At 44.6% G+C, this 15,610-nt stretch overlaps 1 protein-coding gene and 1 long non-coding RNA gene across 3 annotated transcripts in view; one reads left to right on the plus strand and one right to left on the minus strand.

The window, feature by feature from the left end:
- RIT2 (Ras like without CAAX 2) overlaps window positions 1-15,610 on the minus strand; it is a 284,090-nt gene that overhangs the window by 240,801 nt on the left and 27,679 nt on the right. The window lies entirely within an intron of this gene.
- LOC128344619 (uncharacterized) overlaps window positions 1-15,610 on the plus strand; it is a 33,115-nt gene that overhangs the window by 9,762 nt on the left and 7,743 nt on the right. The window lies entirely within an intron of this gene.

Genomic DNA, 15,610 nt, shown 5'->3' on the forward strand with positions numbered 1-15,610 from the left:
TCTCAGGAGAATCTGGAGGTATGTGCTCATGTTAAACATTTGAGGAAATTCCAGTATAGTTTACATAGGATTAGATCAGATAAAACACGGGACCTTGTTTAGAGCTTGGTTCCGCATGATGTTCCTGAACCTTGGGAACAAACAGTAGTGATGTGCACAAAACCGGTTTGCCTCGTTCAGTTCAAGTCTGAACTAGACTTGAACCAGACCAGGCATGTTCAGTTTTGGCACTCCCAAATGTGGGGCCCGGTTCAGTTTGAATTCAAACCCGTTTAGGCCCAGTTCGGGGGTACCATTCATGTAAAAATTATTTCTTGAAAAAAGTGGGTTTATTGCCGCTGAGGGTTTCAGTGGCCTCGGGGGGTGCTGCTACAGCTGTGGGAGGGCCTCTGGCAGTTCCCCCTCCCCTTGCCAGCCTCCCCCCAGTCTCCTACGGGCCACTTTGGCCTTTTTGGGGGCCGTTTCAGCCCTCTGTGAGTGCATGGTGGCCATTTTTAAGGCCACCGCACATGCACAAAGGCCATTTGCAGTGGCCTCAAAAATGGCCACTGTGCACTCATAATGGGGCTGAAGCATTCCATAGGAGACTAGGGGGAGGCCAGCAGGAGGAGGGGAACCACCAGAGACCCCTCCCCACTGTGACTGCAGTAGCACCCCCGAAGCCGCTGAAGCCCTTGGCAGTCCACCCGCCTGTTATTTAAACCAATTTTTAAGTAGATAGCACCCCCAAACTGGGTCCAAACTGGCCCAGGAGGTTCGGCTTGACATTGAGCCCTTGAACTGAGCAGGTCTGGGCTTTAACCAGCTCATGCTCAAGCTGACTCGAGGTCGAGCTGGCTCGCACATCCCTAACATACACTCTTCTCTCCTATCCCCTAATTCTTATCTGGGTTGAAGTAAACTGAGATGTTCATGTCATCTGAACCCACAACTCTTGGCTCATCCTACTTGCTTCAAATACCCTGAGATCTGTACTCACTTGAAACCTTAGGCACACATTCTGGGTAATTTGAAGCCAATATGTTCGAACAAGCCAAGGTTGGTGAGTTCAGATGACACAATAGAACCATAGAAATTTAGAGCTGGAAGAGATCCTAGAGATCTTCAAGCACATCCTCCAATGCAGGAAACTGCCTGAGCATTCTTGGCAGATGCTTGCCCAGTCTTGGAAATTTCTGGTGAAGAAGAGCTCATCAAGGGTAAGATGGAGCATCCAACTGTCCAACAGCTTGGAGGAGCTCAGGCCTAACAGGTTGTGGGAATGCCAAAAGCTTCTTGGACCCCTAAACTAAAATGGTTTGCATAGTATGAATGTAATATGCTACTTTTATTTATGGTATTTTTGGTTATCAATCGTGTAGACATAAGCTAACACAGAGACATACAAAACACACACACAGAGAGATGAGAGGCTAAGCAGAGCCTCAATTCTTTCACAATTATTGGCCCTTATTTTTGGCACACTTTCCCCTTTTAGTCTGCAGTATTTGTTAGTGGCTCTAAGATTCAAACTGTTCAATAATATATACACAGTAAATGTGACAGGCGGACAAATGATGGCCCATCGGACTTAACTCAGTCAAAGATTCTATATATGTCAATCAATGAAATCAATTTGATTGCCAGTAAAGAAGCCCTATATTTCTTTCTGCCATTGATTGACATGTGGATATGTGGCAGAATAATGATGAAAGACAAAAGGAAACATTATTGGCATGTATCTTCTTTTGTGCTACTACTGGTTTCTTTGTCTTCCTTTAAAAAATGACCAGAAAAATGCTCTTGATCTTAATTGAAACAGATGCAATGTTGATTCCTCCCCTGGCCTTCTGAGAACCAAAAGTACTGCTTAGGTTTTGACAGAGAGTGTCTATTCTTGCAGGCTGCTCATTTCTTTCAAATAAAAACTATTTGCATTATATATGCATCACATATTATGCAACAACACACCTGGATTAGCTTTGTCCTGGAACAATGGCCAAATCGGAGGTGATGCAGGACTTAACTATGCCTCCTCCTTCTGTGACACAGAAAGTTGTGTCACAGCTGCAATGATGCCACAACTGTTACCATGGTGATGGGGAAGTTAGGTGGAATGTTCAGCCCGGAAGCAGGGGGTGTGGTCGTGACCTGGTTGCTAAGGCAATGGGACTGATGCATCAAGACCCAAATAGGCAGCACATCTGAGAAGGTTATCATCACGGTTGGAGGGGGAGGGGAGTTGCAATTCATTGCACAAGATCTTGAGGCTGTTCTCATGTGCAGCCTAACCCAGGCTAGGGAAGCCCAGCCTGGGTTAGGTTGTGTGTGAGAGCTACCGGGACTGGGCCCAATCCCAGTTGGGTAGCACTGCCTAGCCTGGATTTTTAGCTCGGCTCCTAGTCAGGGTTAAGGGAGTGCCCCGTTAAACCAGGCTTCCTCATCGTGTGTCTCCTCAAGCTGTGTTCAACTCGAGAAGACACAGAAATGGGAATGGATTGTCTGGGAGCACAGTTCCCCCCCCCTCCAACCTCAAGATCCCATCACTCAAGGGGTGAGGGGAGGATGCTCATTCCACAGGTCCCCCCTTTCTTTTTAGTTTAACTTATATGTCTTACCACATGCTGCCTTGGGAGTTCCTTGAGTGTGGGAGGAGAGCTGGTCAGTGAGAGGAGAGCTGATCTTGTGGTGGCAAGCATACATTGTCCCCTTTGCTAAGCTGAGTCCACCCTGGTTGGCATTTGAATGGGAGGCTACATGTGACCACTGTAAGATATTCCCTTTAGGGGACACAGCCTCTCTGGGAAGAGCAACTGCATGCTTGTATGCAGAAGGTTCCAAGTTTGCTCCCTGGCATCTCCAAGAAAGGGCTGAGAGAGACTCCTGTCTGCAACCTTGCAGAAGCAGCTGCTAGTCTGTATAGACAATACTGAGCAAGATGGACCAATGGTCTGACTCAATATATGGCAGCTTCCTATGTTCCTATGTCGAATCCACTACCTTAATTTTGGGATGGTCCAGTTTTGCTTCCAATCTGATAAGCACTCAACCATCTGAGTTTACTATGTAGGCGAAAGAAGGGCATTCAGTGAAATCAGTGGGGTTTGTCATGCCTGTCTCTGCATAGAATTAGGCCAGGGATTCCCAACCAATGGGCCTCCAGTTGTTGCTGAACTACAACTCCCATTATCCCCAGCTACAATAAATTGTCACTCAAGAAATCACAAAGATTTCAGACTCAAAGAAATGTGTGGTTTTGAATAGGGATTATGATGCCCAGTTAACAGATGAATTCTAAGCCCATTTACTCAGAAGGAAGTCTCAACAAGTACAGTGAGATTCACTCTCTAGTAAGTGTACTGAGAATTGCAGCCTAAGTCTATGGTGTTATGTATACTGTTTGATTATTGATTAAGTGCCATCAAGTTGGTATTGACTCTTAGCGACCACATAGATTCTCTCCAGGATGATCTGTCTTCAACTTGGCCTTTAATGTCTCTCAGTGGTGCATTCATTGCTGTCATAATCGAGTCCATCCACCTTGATGCTGGTCATCCTCCTCTTCTCTTTCCTTCCACTTTTCCCAGCATTACAGACTTCTCAAGGGAGCTGGGTCTTTGCACAATGTGTCTGAAGTATGATAATTGCAGCCTGGTCATTTGTGCCTCGAGTGAAAATTCTGGATTGATGTGTTCTATGATCCATTTGTTTGTTTTCCTGGCTGTCCATGGTATCCTGAAAAGTCTTCTCCAGCACCAAAGTTCAAAAGTGTCAATGCCTTTTCTATCTTGCTTCTTCAAAGTTCAGCTTTTGCATCCATAGAGTGTCATGGGGAAAACCACTGTCCAAACAATTCTAATCTTTGTAGGTGTAGACATGTTACAGCATTTAAATATCCTTTCCAAGGCCTTCATGGCAACCCCACCAAGTAATAGTCTGCGGCGCATTTCTTGACTGCTGGATCCTTTACTGTTGATGGTCGTTTCTAAAAGGCAGAAGCTATCCACCACTTCAGTGTCTTCATTATCAATTCTGAGGCCCATTGTCATCAGTTTAGCCTTTACATTTAATTGTAGTTCCATTTTTTCACTGTGCTCCTTGACTACTGTATACTGTATACTACTGCACTGCTAAAACAGACAACCAAGTCATATGCAGTTAGACATGTCCAAGCCATTGGATTTCTTTGGGGCCAGGCCTCTGAACATCCCACAATGAACACAGTACCTTGGGGGATTCTTCCATCCGACAGGCACTCTAGGCATGCCTTTCTGTGTCTCCTTGGATCCATGGAGCAAAGAAGACACACAAACCCAGCAGCCAGATTAAGGGAGTGCTTCTCCCTTAACCTCTGCTAAGGTCCAGGCTTAGGAGTGGGGTTAGGCTGGGTGGCTCCGGGTGGATCCCAGCACTCCACATAAGCAGCCCAGGCTAGGTGTCCCTAGCCCAGTCTAAGCCGCTCATGAGAACAGACTTATTGAGATTTAATTCCGAAGCAATATAATGCAAATTTGAACCATTATTACTCAATGCACGCATAATTGAATGCACTGTGCATTTGATAGCCACTTTTTTCTCCATCCTGTTAATAATAATATGAAATCCACACCCTGTTCAGAATGCTTTTTTGCATCAATGAATATGTGGATTCCTGCATTTGGAGCTGGAAACAATGAGTAGTTTTAGGGATCGTGCAACAGCATGGTTGATCAAAACTCAGTTGTAGGATCTGTAATGGCCTATGAGTGCCTTTAAATCTCATCAGCAAAAATCCACCCCAGAGTCTATGAAAAACAACCATTTCTACAGGGCTTTGGTGAAAGACAAGTCCTTTTATACCAGAAAGGTAACTCATGGTCCTTTTCCGTTTGGAAAATCTGTATTTTAGAAACAACAACAGTAGACAACTAGGACTTCCTTGATCACCAAACCATAGACATTCACAGGAGGATTCTTTACTCGCTACTCTGATTGTTACATCTCTGTCAAAGGAGCTACCAAGTTTGCAGAAGGATGAGTGAGAGAATCACTGGATTGAAGGAGCAGAGGGGGAGGGATCAGCACCGCCCCATCGGATCTGTGATGAAAGTAACTTGGTTTGAAACTCTGCCATTTCAGTGCCTGGCAGGGAGGTAGGATGCTTCATACTGGGAAAATGGCCACAGGCAAGCTGACTTTTTCCCTGCTCATGGTGTTGTTAGCTTGGCAGCCCCTTCCCTGATGTCATTGGTTTGTGTCTTCAATCCGAGAAGGGGAATATTCAAAGGCGCAGCTGGGACTCTTGTCTGTTCTCCTGCCTTCAGGCACTTTTACCTGTAGCCTCTCATCATGTTTATGAATAGGCAGCTTTCTCCTGATTTAAAATGATAGCCACCCTTTACCTTTTCGGTAATCATGCTTTTGGTCTTAGAGCAAATAAATGTTCTCCGTTGATTTTGCACATATTACCACTGACCCATTTGCCACCACTCTTGTGGTTATCTCTGAGTTTTCTTCACTGATGGCCAAGGGGGTGAACCAGACAGGCCTTTTCCCAATCTCCACCAAGGCAGGCGGAGCCCAGTCAGAATGGCAAGTGCAGCATCACACTTCAAGACCACTGGCTCATCTTCTCCAGCAGTGTTTAAGTGTTGCTGCCCTGATATATACATATGTAGATACAAATAGTAAGACTGCATCTCCTCCACCCCAGTGGATGACTGCAGCCTACCTATGTGCATCTGGCATTTTTGGTAAAGTCATAGATAAAGCTGCCATGGACATCCACAAGGTTGGATTTCTGACATGGATATTGTCATCCCACCAGTGTGGACATGTATCCCAGACCCTTCTTATATCCAAGTGTATCTATGTCAGAGAGAGAGAGAGAGAACTTGCACAAATTCAGAGACTTGTGCCTAAATCTTGTGCAAAGAACAGTTGCAAAACTGACATGGTTGCTCCCACACCTGGGCAGCAAACCTGGGTATATTCCTGGCTATAGAAGCGAAACTGACAAGGATGTTTGTTTTAACTTGCTAGAAATGCCTCCTTTACAATGAAGGATTTTTGGGACTCTCCATTAGGCATGGATAGGAATTTCAAAGAAGTGAAAATTCAAAGAGGATTTCAGGATTCTTCTCAAGGATAACCCACTGAGAATTTTCCTAAATGGTTTCTCCATATATCTACTTCCATTTAGGAATATGCATACCCTATCCTGAAAAAGGCCTTTGTCTTATAGAAACTGATTTGACTTCCCTTGCCAATTCCCAGCTGTTTTGCCTTGGGAACCTTGAGATTAATTTCAAATTTCACCTTTGGTTTTTTGTTTTTTTTGTGTGGTTTTTTTGGTTGGGTTGGTTTTTGGGGGTTTTTTGGGGTTTTTTTGCATTTTAAATTTTTATTGGCTTTTACAATAGCTTTACATTCAAATTATATTCATTTATTTAATTCTACACATAAGAAAATATTGACTTCCTGCTTAAAATTTTCACTTTTTAAAAGTTTCTGCACCATCCTAGGAATGTACAGATACCTCCTGAGAATCCCCACCTCTTTTATAGAAACTCGTTTGGCTTCCCAAATGAGTGGGTAGAGAGAAATTGTTCTCCCTCTCTCATAACACTAGAACCAGGGGTCATCCCATGAAACTGATTGCCAAGAAATTTAGGACTGACAAAAGGAAGTACTTTTTCACACAACACATAATTAATCTATGGAATTCTCTGCCACAAGACATGGTGACAGTCACCAGCCTAGATAACAAAATTCTCAATGGCTACTAGTCAGAAGGCTATAGGCCACCTCCAGCCTCAGTGGCAAGATGCCTCTAAATACCAGTCGCAGGGGAGGAACAGCAGGAGAGAGGGCATGCCTTCACCTCTTGCCTGAGGTTTTCCCCAAAGGCATCTGGTGGGCCATGGTGGGAAAGAGGATGCTGGACTAGATAGGCCTTGGGCCCTGATCCATCAGGGCTGTTCTTTGTTCCCTTGAAAATTCCCAGGTGATTCACCCTTAGAGAAACCCCAAAATTTGCTTCTGGCTTCACTTTTTTGACATTTCAGCACCATCCTTGTGCTTGTCACTTGTCAGTTTCACTACTGTTTTTATGGCCTTTGCCAGGTATAAGATAATGCACAATTAGCACTGAATTCTCCAGGATTAGGAGCTGGACGTACAAGCCATTGTTCAAGTAAGCAAGGAAGGGGAAGGCCAGCTTTTTTACGGAAAAGGAAACACACACACACACACACACACACACACACAAGTTGTTCAGGAATTCTGCAGATATATGACACACAAGCATTTCAGATACTATGCGATGAAACAGCAGAAATCTCCACAGAAATAAAGGGATGAATTCTTCACATTCCTAGCCAGACATGTGGTTCCAGGTGATACTTGATCCCCAGTAAACCTTAATTCCTGTTTTAAAACTTAACTACTGTAGTTCATCAGTCTTCCCCCTGGCCTATCTCTTCACCAGGCAACAAAGAAGCACTCACACCCACCAGCAGGAGAAACACAGCTAAAAGAAGAATATTTGCTCTCAGCTCACACAGAGCAAATTTATTTCTAACAAGGATGAGTTAGATGAGGCAGCATTGGGGCAGCCAATATTGATCACATTATTTATATGAAACATGGTCCTGCTGTTTACCACAGTGCTCATTAAATAAATCAGTGATTAGCTAGTAAATCCCCCACACTGAAAAACACATAGATTCCAGCTGAAGTCAACCTCAGCAACTCCTTTGCGGGGTGGGGGGAGGAAGGGGGGGAAATGCCCTGAGCGATTGAGATTGCAGCAGCCAAAAGAGAAATGTGGTGTGTCTCGATTATTTCCACCCACTGGAGCCAGGAGTTCCCAACATAAAGGCACGCTCAGCCACACTGACTGTGGGACTGGGAGCCGGCCAGCCCACCATGGAGGCTAGCCAGGCAGTTTGCCTAGTGGCCTTTTACTTCTGATTATGCCTCATGCCTTCATTGGTCTGGGTGCAATGCATATTCCCCAAAACCCTCTTAGCATTTGGCAATTTGTTCTTTGATCATTAGTTCTTTGTTTGCACAATGGTGTGATTGCTTCTGGTAGAGTGGAAAGCTGGAGGAAACCTCCTCCAGGTTTAATTTTCTGGACAAGGGAGGTGAGCAAGATTTACCTTTGGAATTAATGCTTCATCTACTCATTGAGTAGGGAGTGTTAGACATGGATCACTCCATCTGCTGGCGTTTGTTTCATTTGCTATTCTTAACCACCAGCCGTTCTCAAGCAGAGGAAACGGAATATCAGCTTTGAGCTGAACTACATGTATGTCTTAATGGGAAATAATATGTTGTTGCTGGAATATTTTGTTTAGTTTTTTCATAATATGAGTGCAAGTCTCTCTACCAATGAAGGATAATAACTTTTTTCATCAAAATCACCTATACCTTTATTGAATAAGGGTATCACACTTTCCCGTGGAGGGGCATATTACAAAACTTCAGTACATATTCTGCTGCCCTTGTGGGATCTTGGATTTGCACACTGTGATTATCCCCCTCATGGTTATTTTCCTGCTAAAGGCCAGAGCTGTGAATGTCGAATGCCTATTCCGCGTCTGAAACCCATGTCTTTTAACCCCCCCCGACTTATTTTACTTTTTAAAAAACATTATGGCTTGTATCTATATTCCCTTCCCACTGCTAATATAGCCTTAGGCTGCCCTTCTAGGCAATGTATGAAGAACAAAATTACCAAAGAAGAGTGACAAGAGGGAAGGGAGTGTAGTTTGCAAGATGAAAGAGTAACCAAGGGGGAAAAGAAGGGAGGAATGTACTCGAACCTCACTGCGCTGCCTCTTAAGTTCTGTCCTAGTTGTTTTAAGATGTTTCATATTCTCAGATCAATTCTCAAGTGAGACAAATCGGAATGCTAACACTGAGGTCAATTATTATTGAGGTGTGTATATATATATATAAACATTTATAAACTGCCCCATCCAAATGCTCTGGGCGGTGTACAACAAATGTAAAAAGACATAAAATCACACACCATTTAAGACACAGTGCTAAAAACAAGATAAAAACAATTCAAAAACTATTAAAAACCATTTAAAACAAATTAAAATACTTTTAAAAACAATGTAAAAAACAATCTTTAGAAAAAGAATTTAAAAAATAAGTAGGCATATGACTACTTATAAAAAGTGAAATTGAGGCCTTAAGTTTCTCAATCAACTCAACAAGTATAAAATAAGTCACAGCAGTTCAGACCATACACACAATGGCCCTGATTCAAATCTACCCACACTGCAACTGAAATGACTTGTGTTGCTGTCACAGGAACATAAGAAACTGCCTTATGCTGATTCAGACCATTGATCAGATCATCTCTCCCAACCCTACCTTCAGATGCCAGGGGTTGAACCTGCGACTTACTGCATGCGAAGCAGAAGCTGTTCTACTGAGCTAGGCCCCATCCCTGCTGAGAGTATCTGCATCCCACCTAAACCTTAGGGCAAAGGTTCCCAACCATGGGTCCCCAGATGCTGTTGAACGACAGCTCACATCATGGCTCAGGATGATGGGAATTACGGTCCAACAACATTTGTGGACCAAAGGTTGAAAGCCCCTGGCATAGAACCAAGCAGCCCTGCCTATTCCTAGAACTTAGTGTTATTGTACTTTGTATGTAGATAGATAGATAGATAGATAGATAGATAGATAGATAGATAGATAGATAGATAGATAGATAGATCCATGCTCAGTTCTCAAACTGTGGGGCAGGCCTTCACCTTCTATCTAAGACCTAGATAAACTGAATCTCCCCATCCCCTGCAAGGACGTTCAGGACTAAGTTGTATGAGGCATGGGCAATTGGAAATACCAGTGAGTGTGTGTGTGTGTGTGTGTGTGTGTGTGTGTGTGTGTATGTATGTATGTATGTATGTATGTATATATATATATATATATATATATATATATATATATATATATATATATATTAAAAAACAGCTACCAAGAAGCCCATGATTTGGATCAGGATCATGACACAGGGAAGGCATCTAAACCATCCCCACATACCATAACTCCAATTAAAAAATGCTGCCAGAAGCTGCTATTAGCCATGGCAGGGAAAACTAACAGACACAATTGTGCTCATAAAATTTCCCTTCCATAGTTATGGGCAGCTTTGTGGGTTATTTAAGTTGGGAAACTGAAGTGGGGCACAGGGTTACCTTTTATGGCTAATCCCCTGATTTGGAACAAGGGCACACAGGGGGCAAGGGGAAATCGGGAGCCCACAAAGGAGAGCTAGTTGGGGTTTCAGTACCTTGCATAGCTCTCAGTGAGCAACTTGCGCCAATAGGCCAGAAGTGGAATGAGGTCTTAAATACCTCCAGACTCAAACTACCCCTCCCAGGCTCCGCCTCCCTGCCTGGTGAACAGGGAGGTTTAAAGGGGCAGTCTCTGGCTTGGAGTCTAGCATTTCTACACTTCATCAAGCCTCTCCTGCTCCATTGCCAGCACTGGTGTACAGGCTTGAGGAAACATAAGGTACATAATAGGGTAGAGGCTACTAGTCCGGTAGAGGCTACCTCCTTGGAGAGCTTGGGCTCAGGTTCAGTGGGTGCAGTTTCCAGGGCCTTTGATTCCAAGGACTCCCAGCTCACATGCTCCAGCTCCAGCCTGTTGTTGTGGCTTGGGCTAGGATTGAACCTAGGGTTGGCTCCTCTGCCCTGATTGCTTCCCACTCCTGAGGTCATATTCTATGCCAGGGGTTCTCAAGCTTGGGTCCCCAGATGTTCTTGGACTATAACTCCCATCACCCCCAGCCCCAAGGGCCAAAGACCACTGTGGCTGGGGATGATAGGAATTGTAGTCCAAGAACATCTGGGGACCTAACATTGAGAACCCTGCTCTATGCTACTGTTCTGGGATCATGATACTCTTTCCTTTGAACTGTGTCCTCAATTCAAGACATCTCAGACTGATTTTCATCATGGATGAGAATATCCTCCAACCACTCTTAAACAACAAGAAAAAAACCCTCTCTGTTTGGAGCACGCAGAATGCTTTGGAGAATTTATCTCCCATTCACCATTCCTCACCTCTCAAATTTCCATGCACAGGAATAATTTACTTCTCCACAGATGGCTCCTCAGGGGCATGGGAAAAAGAGAAAGCAGACCTCCACAGTATTATAAGGAGAATATTTAGAGGGAGGAACAATGAATTGAGACTTCTGGTGTTGTGCGGTGTTTTTTTTGGGTTTTTTTTAAGGCTGCATAAGTGGCTGATAGGTTTTATTTTATTATATTACCACGTTTATGCAGAAAATAACATTTTTTTGCAAGATCAGAGAGAAACAAAGTCCCTCAATGTCTGAACATTTCTCTTTGTAGTCTAGGGTCTCTGATCTTGGGGCAGGGGAAGTGATTATGTTCATAAACTTAGTTTTGAAATTAAATAGATTCTATCTGCCACTTATGGAGTGATTCTCTTGCCCTTTTAGAGAAAGCAAGCAACAATCCAATAAATTATTTCTATTCCCCTTGATAGTAGCTGGCTGCTATTCCCCCCCCCCTTCAATTTCTTATCCTGAATGAAGGTCATTCTGGGGAGGAAGGGAAAGAAGACATTTCCAGAAAGCTAGCTAGCTACTATGCTGAAGAAAAAGACCCTCATGAGAATTTTGGAGAAAATTCAAGAGTTCAGTAGAAATCCATTAGACTCCCACCCCCCACCCCCATATTCTCCACCTGATACATTTTTTAGAGTATTGGAAACAAGAATATTCAATAACAAACAAGAACAACAAACAAGAATATTCTCCTCAAATCTATTTTCAACCATACAACTCCCATATTTGGTTGTCACAGATCCACAATTCCTTTTTGGTTAGGGTAACTGCACCCTCACTGCACCCTCATACCAGTATAATGTGGAAAGAAGGGTGCCCAGAAAGAGCTGTTGTTTTCTTCCTGTGCTGATCCTGTTAATGATTTTAGGAATTAATCAGGTATTAATCTCATTATATTCCTTCTCTGATGCCAGCACTGGCATGACTACCTCAATGCACAGATCTTTGTAAAAAGCAGCAGGCAGTAGTCTAGGACTGGAACTGCAGAAATCGGCTCTAGCAATTTGCTCAACTTTATTGCTGGAATCAAAGAGGCTCAGAATCCCCACAACTAACAGGTGCAGGCTGACAAAAGCTGCAGGGGAATTGGAGGGGCCCCCCTTCTCACTGAAACGTCCCATCCATTTCCTCTGCTGACAAAAATAGTGGCAAAAATGAGGGGGATTTTGGGGCACGGGGGAGAGGGATTCCACTCTGCACATCCTGAGCAAGGATCTGGCACAGCAATTTGGTAAGGCAATGTCCCTGAAAACAAGGACTCTCCCAGGCTAAATCACCCCCATGCCTTTAAATCACTAGTAGCCCAGAAGGTAGTCCATCAGCTCATCCTCAGCCCTCATTCTATATCAGGCCTGCTCAACTTCAGCTCTCCTGCAGATGTTGGCCTACAACTCCCATAATCCCTGGTGATTGGCCACGGTGGCTGGGGATTATGGGAGTTGTAGTCCAAAAACAGCTGGGGGGCCACAGTTGAGCAGGCCTGTTCTTCAGTATGCTAAACATACTAACTTTACAGATAAATACTCACCTGTTGTAAGGTATTAGGACATAATGCAGGTGGAGAATCAAATATAATGGCTGACTGGTTCTGAAGGAAGGGATGGAAGTTAGAGTAAGGCCTAAGCTAGGCAGGTTTGATCACCTTCCCTGAAATATCTAGGCCACCAGGACAAATTACAGTAATCTCTTGTCAACCACAGTTTTCCCAATCACGGTTTTGAGTATCCATGGTTTGGATACCTGAGTAGCCATGGTTTGAGTAGCCATGAATAGCTGAGTAGCCATGAGCTTTTTTAGTGATTGGGGGGGATTTCCACAATTAAGGGGGGGGTTCCAGAGGTTAATCTGCTCATTCCTCTTGCTGACCCTACCAACTCCTCAGAATGTAAAGTGCCTTCGAGTGTTGTTGTTGTTGTTTTTTGGGGGGGTCAAAAGTGCCTTTGAGTGATTTTGTGGAGTTCAAAGATTTTCAGAGGTTCAATTTGCTCACTCTCCTTGCTTATTCTTGGTTATTGTAAGAGATTCTGGGTGATTTGGGGCCGTTCTTTTGTATTTTTTATTTGATTTTCTGGTCTTTTTGCGACTGCAGTTCTCCTAACCCCCTGTTTCCCATTAATTTCAATTGCTTGCCAACCGTGGATTTGCCAATGACGAGGTTTTGCCAGAACGGAACACATCTAATTCATCCCCATGGATGCATGGGGGAGGCAGCCAAGCAGGATCATTTGCAGTAGAGAGGACCAGTGGGGGGAAGAATGCTCAGCGGTTTCTCCCTGGTTTCTCCCACACAAATCTGGAACCCTGCCAGGAGAGCAGCACCAGTTGCATGGGCAAAGGTATCCACTCCCCTTGAAGCTTCTCTGCTGAAAATAGTCTTCTACTCATAATGTTCATTTTCCGATAAAGTAATCAGCCATTGTGGTTTGATGAATATATCCTTTTGCAAGGACTTTGTCGTTTGAATTTCATTGAGACTGTTCTCACGTGCAGCCTAACACAGGTTAAGCTGCATGTGTGAACTGCCAGGATTGGGCCCGATTCTATCCCAGCTTTTAACCTCAGCTTTTAGCCTGGGTTAAGAGCATGTGCATGCCCTTAGCCCCAACCAGGGAACCAGTGTTCACTTGGGTTGCATTCAGCCCAAGTGGACACAGAGATGGGTGCCTGTAGCACCCATTTCCTGGGGGATCCCATAAATCCACCACACTTGTGGTGCAATGCATTGCGAGATATGCGGAGGCTGGGACACATCATCCCAGCCTCTGGAGCTCCATGCTGTGCAGCACAGGGCAGATCATCTGGAAGCCACAATCTGCACTCCCAGCAACATTTCTGTGATCGTCTGGGGCGGGGGAAGGTGAGTTGGACCAGCCATGTGTATGGTCCCTTTGTCTCTTATAAAAGAAATCCCATATTGATGCTTGTGTTCCCCACCCTTGGTTCATTTTTCTAATTTGTACCATGCCTTCGCAGAGCTGCAGAATCAAGCCCGAGGCACACATTTATTCTAGCAGAGACACAATACTGGGAATGAAATCAGTCAGAGACCAAAAGAATGAAGACAGACAGGTTCAGGCATTTATTAGATGTCAGGGCTCAGAACATAGCCCATATCAAGAGCATGCTTGTCCCTCTAACCAGAGCAACTTACTAATCATGATGTTTCACTCCCAAAAAATGAGCATGAACAGTCCCAATCTTAACGCTGAGCTCTGTGCAGTGCCCTTCAGTCTCAGGAGTGGAGGCTTGCTTCAAATATCCCAAGATCTCAACCTGAGGGTGGAAGTGAGTTTCAGATCTTGGATTCTCTGAAGTAAGTAGGTGAGAATAAGCTGAGACTGCTGAGTTTGGACATCACGCCCAATCTTGGCTTTTCCTAACTTAGAGGGGAAGCAGACACTAATTCAGGGAAGGGAGGCTGAGCGAGGTCAGGCAGAGCTCAGCATTATCAGAGGTTCCATGTTATGTAGGAAGCCACCCACTGAACTATTCTGAAGGCCACTCCACAAATTGAGCCAGGTCTCATGATCTGTGAGACCCGGTTTCAGGAGCTGCACGCGGAGAGAGGGCTAAGCCCACTCTCTCCTCACACAAGCATGGAGGGAGACCTGGGTGGCCGGATCGGCCACCCACATGATTGCCAGCTCCGTGACATAATGGTTGCATGCAGGGCATACTGGGGAGACCCCTGGAGCTGGGAGGTGGCTTTTTGCCTCCCCTCTGGGGGTCTCCTCATGAGTAGCTGTGGGGCGGAGCCATGTCGCAGCTACTCATGATCGGAAAGCCCGGGTTTGCAGAGCTCCCACTCTGCAAACCCGGGCTTGGGGGAGGGCTAAAAAAGCGGTCTAGCCACGTGTAAGCCACCAGGCTTGCCTGCGAGCCTAGTGGTTTACACGGTCAGCCAAAATCAGGCTAGGCTCTCCTAGCCTGATTTTGGCTGATCATGAGAATAGCCTCATTATGTTATAGCAAACCCAGGTTCTGCAGGGAGCTACAGTAATGGTTGCAAATGTTTCTACTGACCGCTATAACTGGGCCTGAACAGCTGCTCAAAGTGTAGATAATATATTAAAGTTCAAAGATCGTCAATTCAAGCTTTGGCTTTCCACATACTTGCTAATAAATGAGTTCTACTTCCCTGATGTTCTGTGCACACTTTACGTTCAAACACCAGACAGGGCTTCTCTGAATCAATGCAGCTAAGTATGATCAGGTGGAAAATGCTTGCCTAGTCTAATGACTCATTAAAAGAAAATCTGATGCTGAGAATCACAATGTTGGCTCAGACCACACTCCTCCTAGATGTTACACACACCACCGGGGAGTTTATAGACTTCTCCACTATCTTGGGGACAAGAGCAGGTGCAGCCTGAAATGGGTTTATTGCAACATTCACAATGCTCCTGGTGCTAGTATTTCCCTTGCATGCTTGCTAGATTTTCTTCAGATGCACAAGTCCTGAACTTCCCTCTCAGGAACTTCCCTGCCCATTTATATTCATCAAGCCAGCCCTCCAGTGAG

This window comes from Hemicordylus capensis, chromosome 2 (genome assembly GCF_027244095.1).
Source record: "Hemicordylus capensis ecotype Gifberg chromosome 2, rHemCap1.1.pri, whole genome shotgun sequence".
NCBI lineage: Eukaryota > Metazoa > Chordata > Lepidosauria > Squamata > Cordylidae > Hemicordylus > Hemicordylus capensis.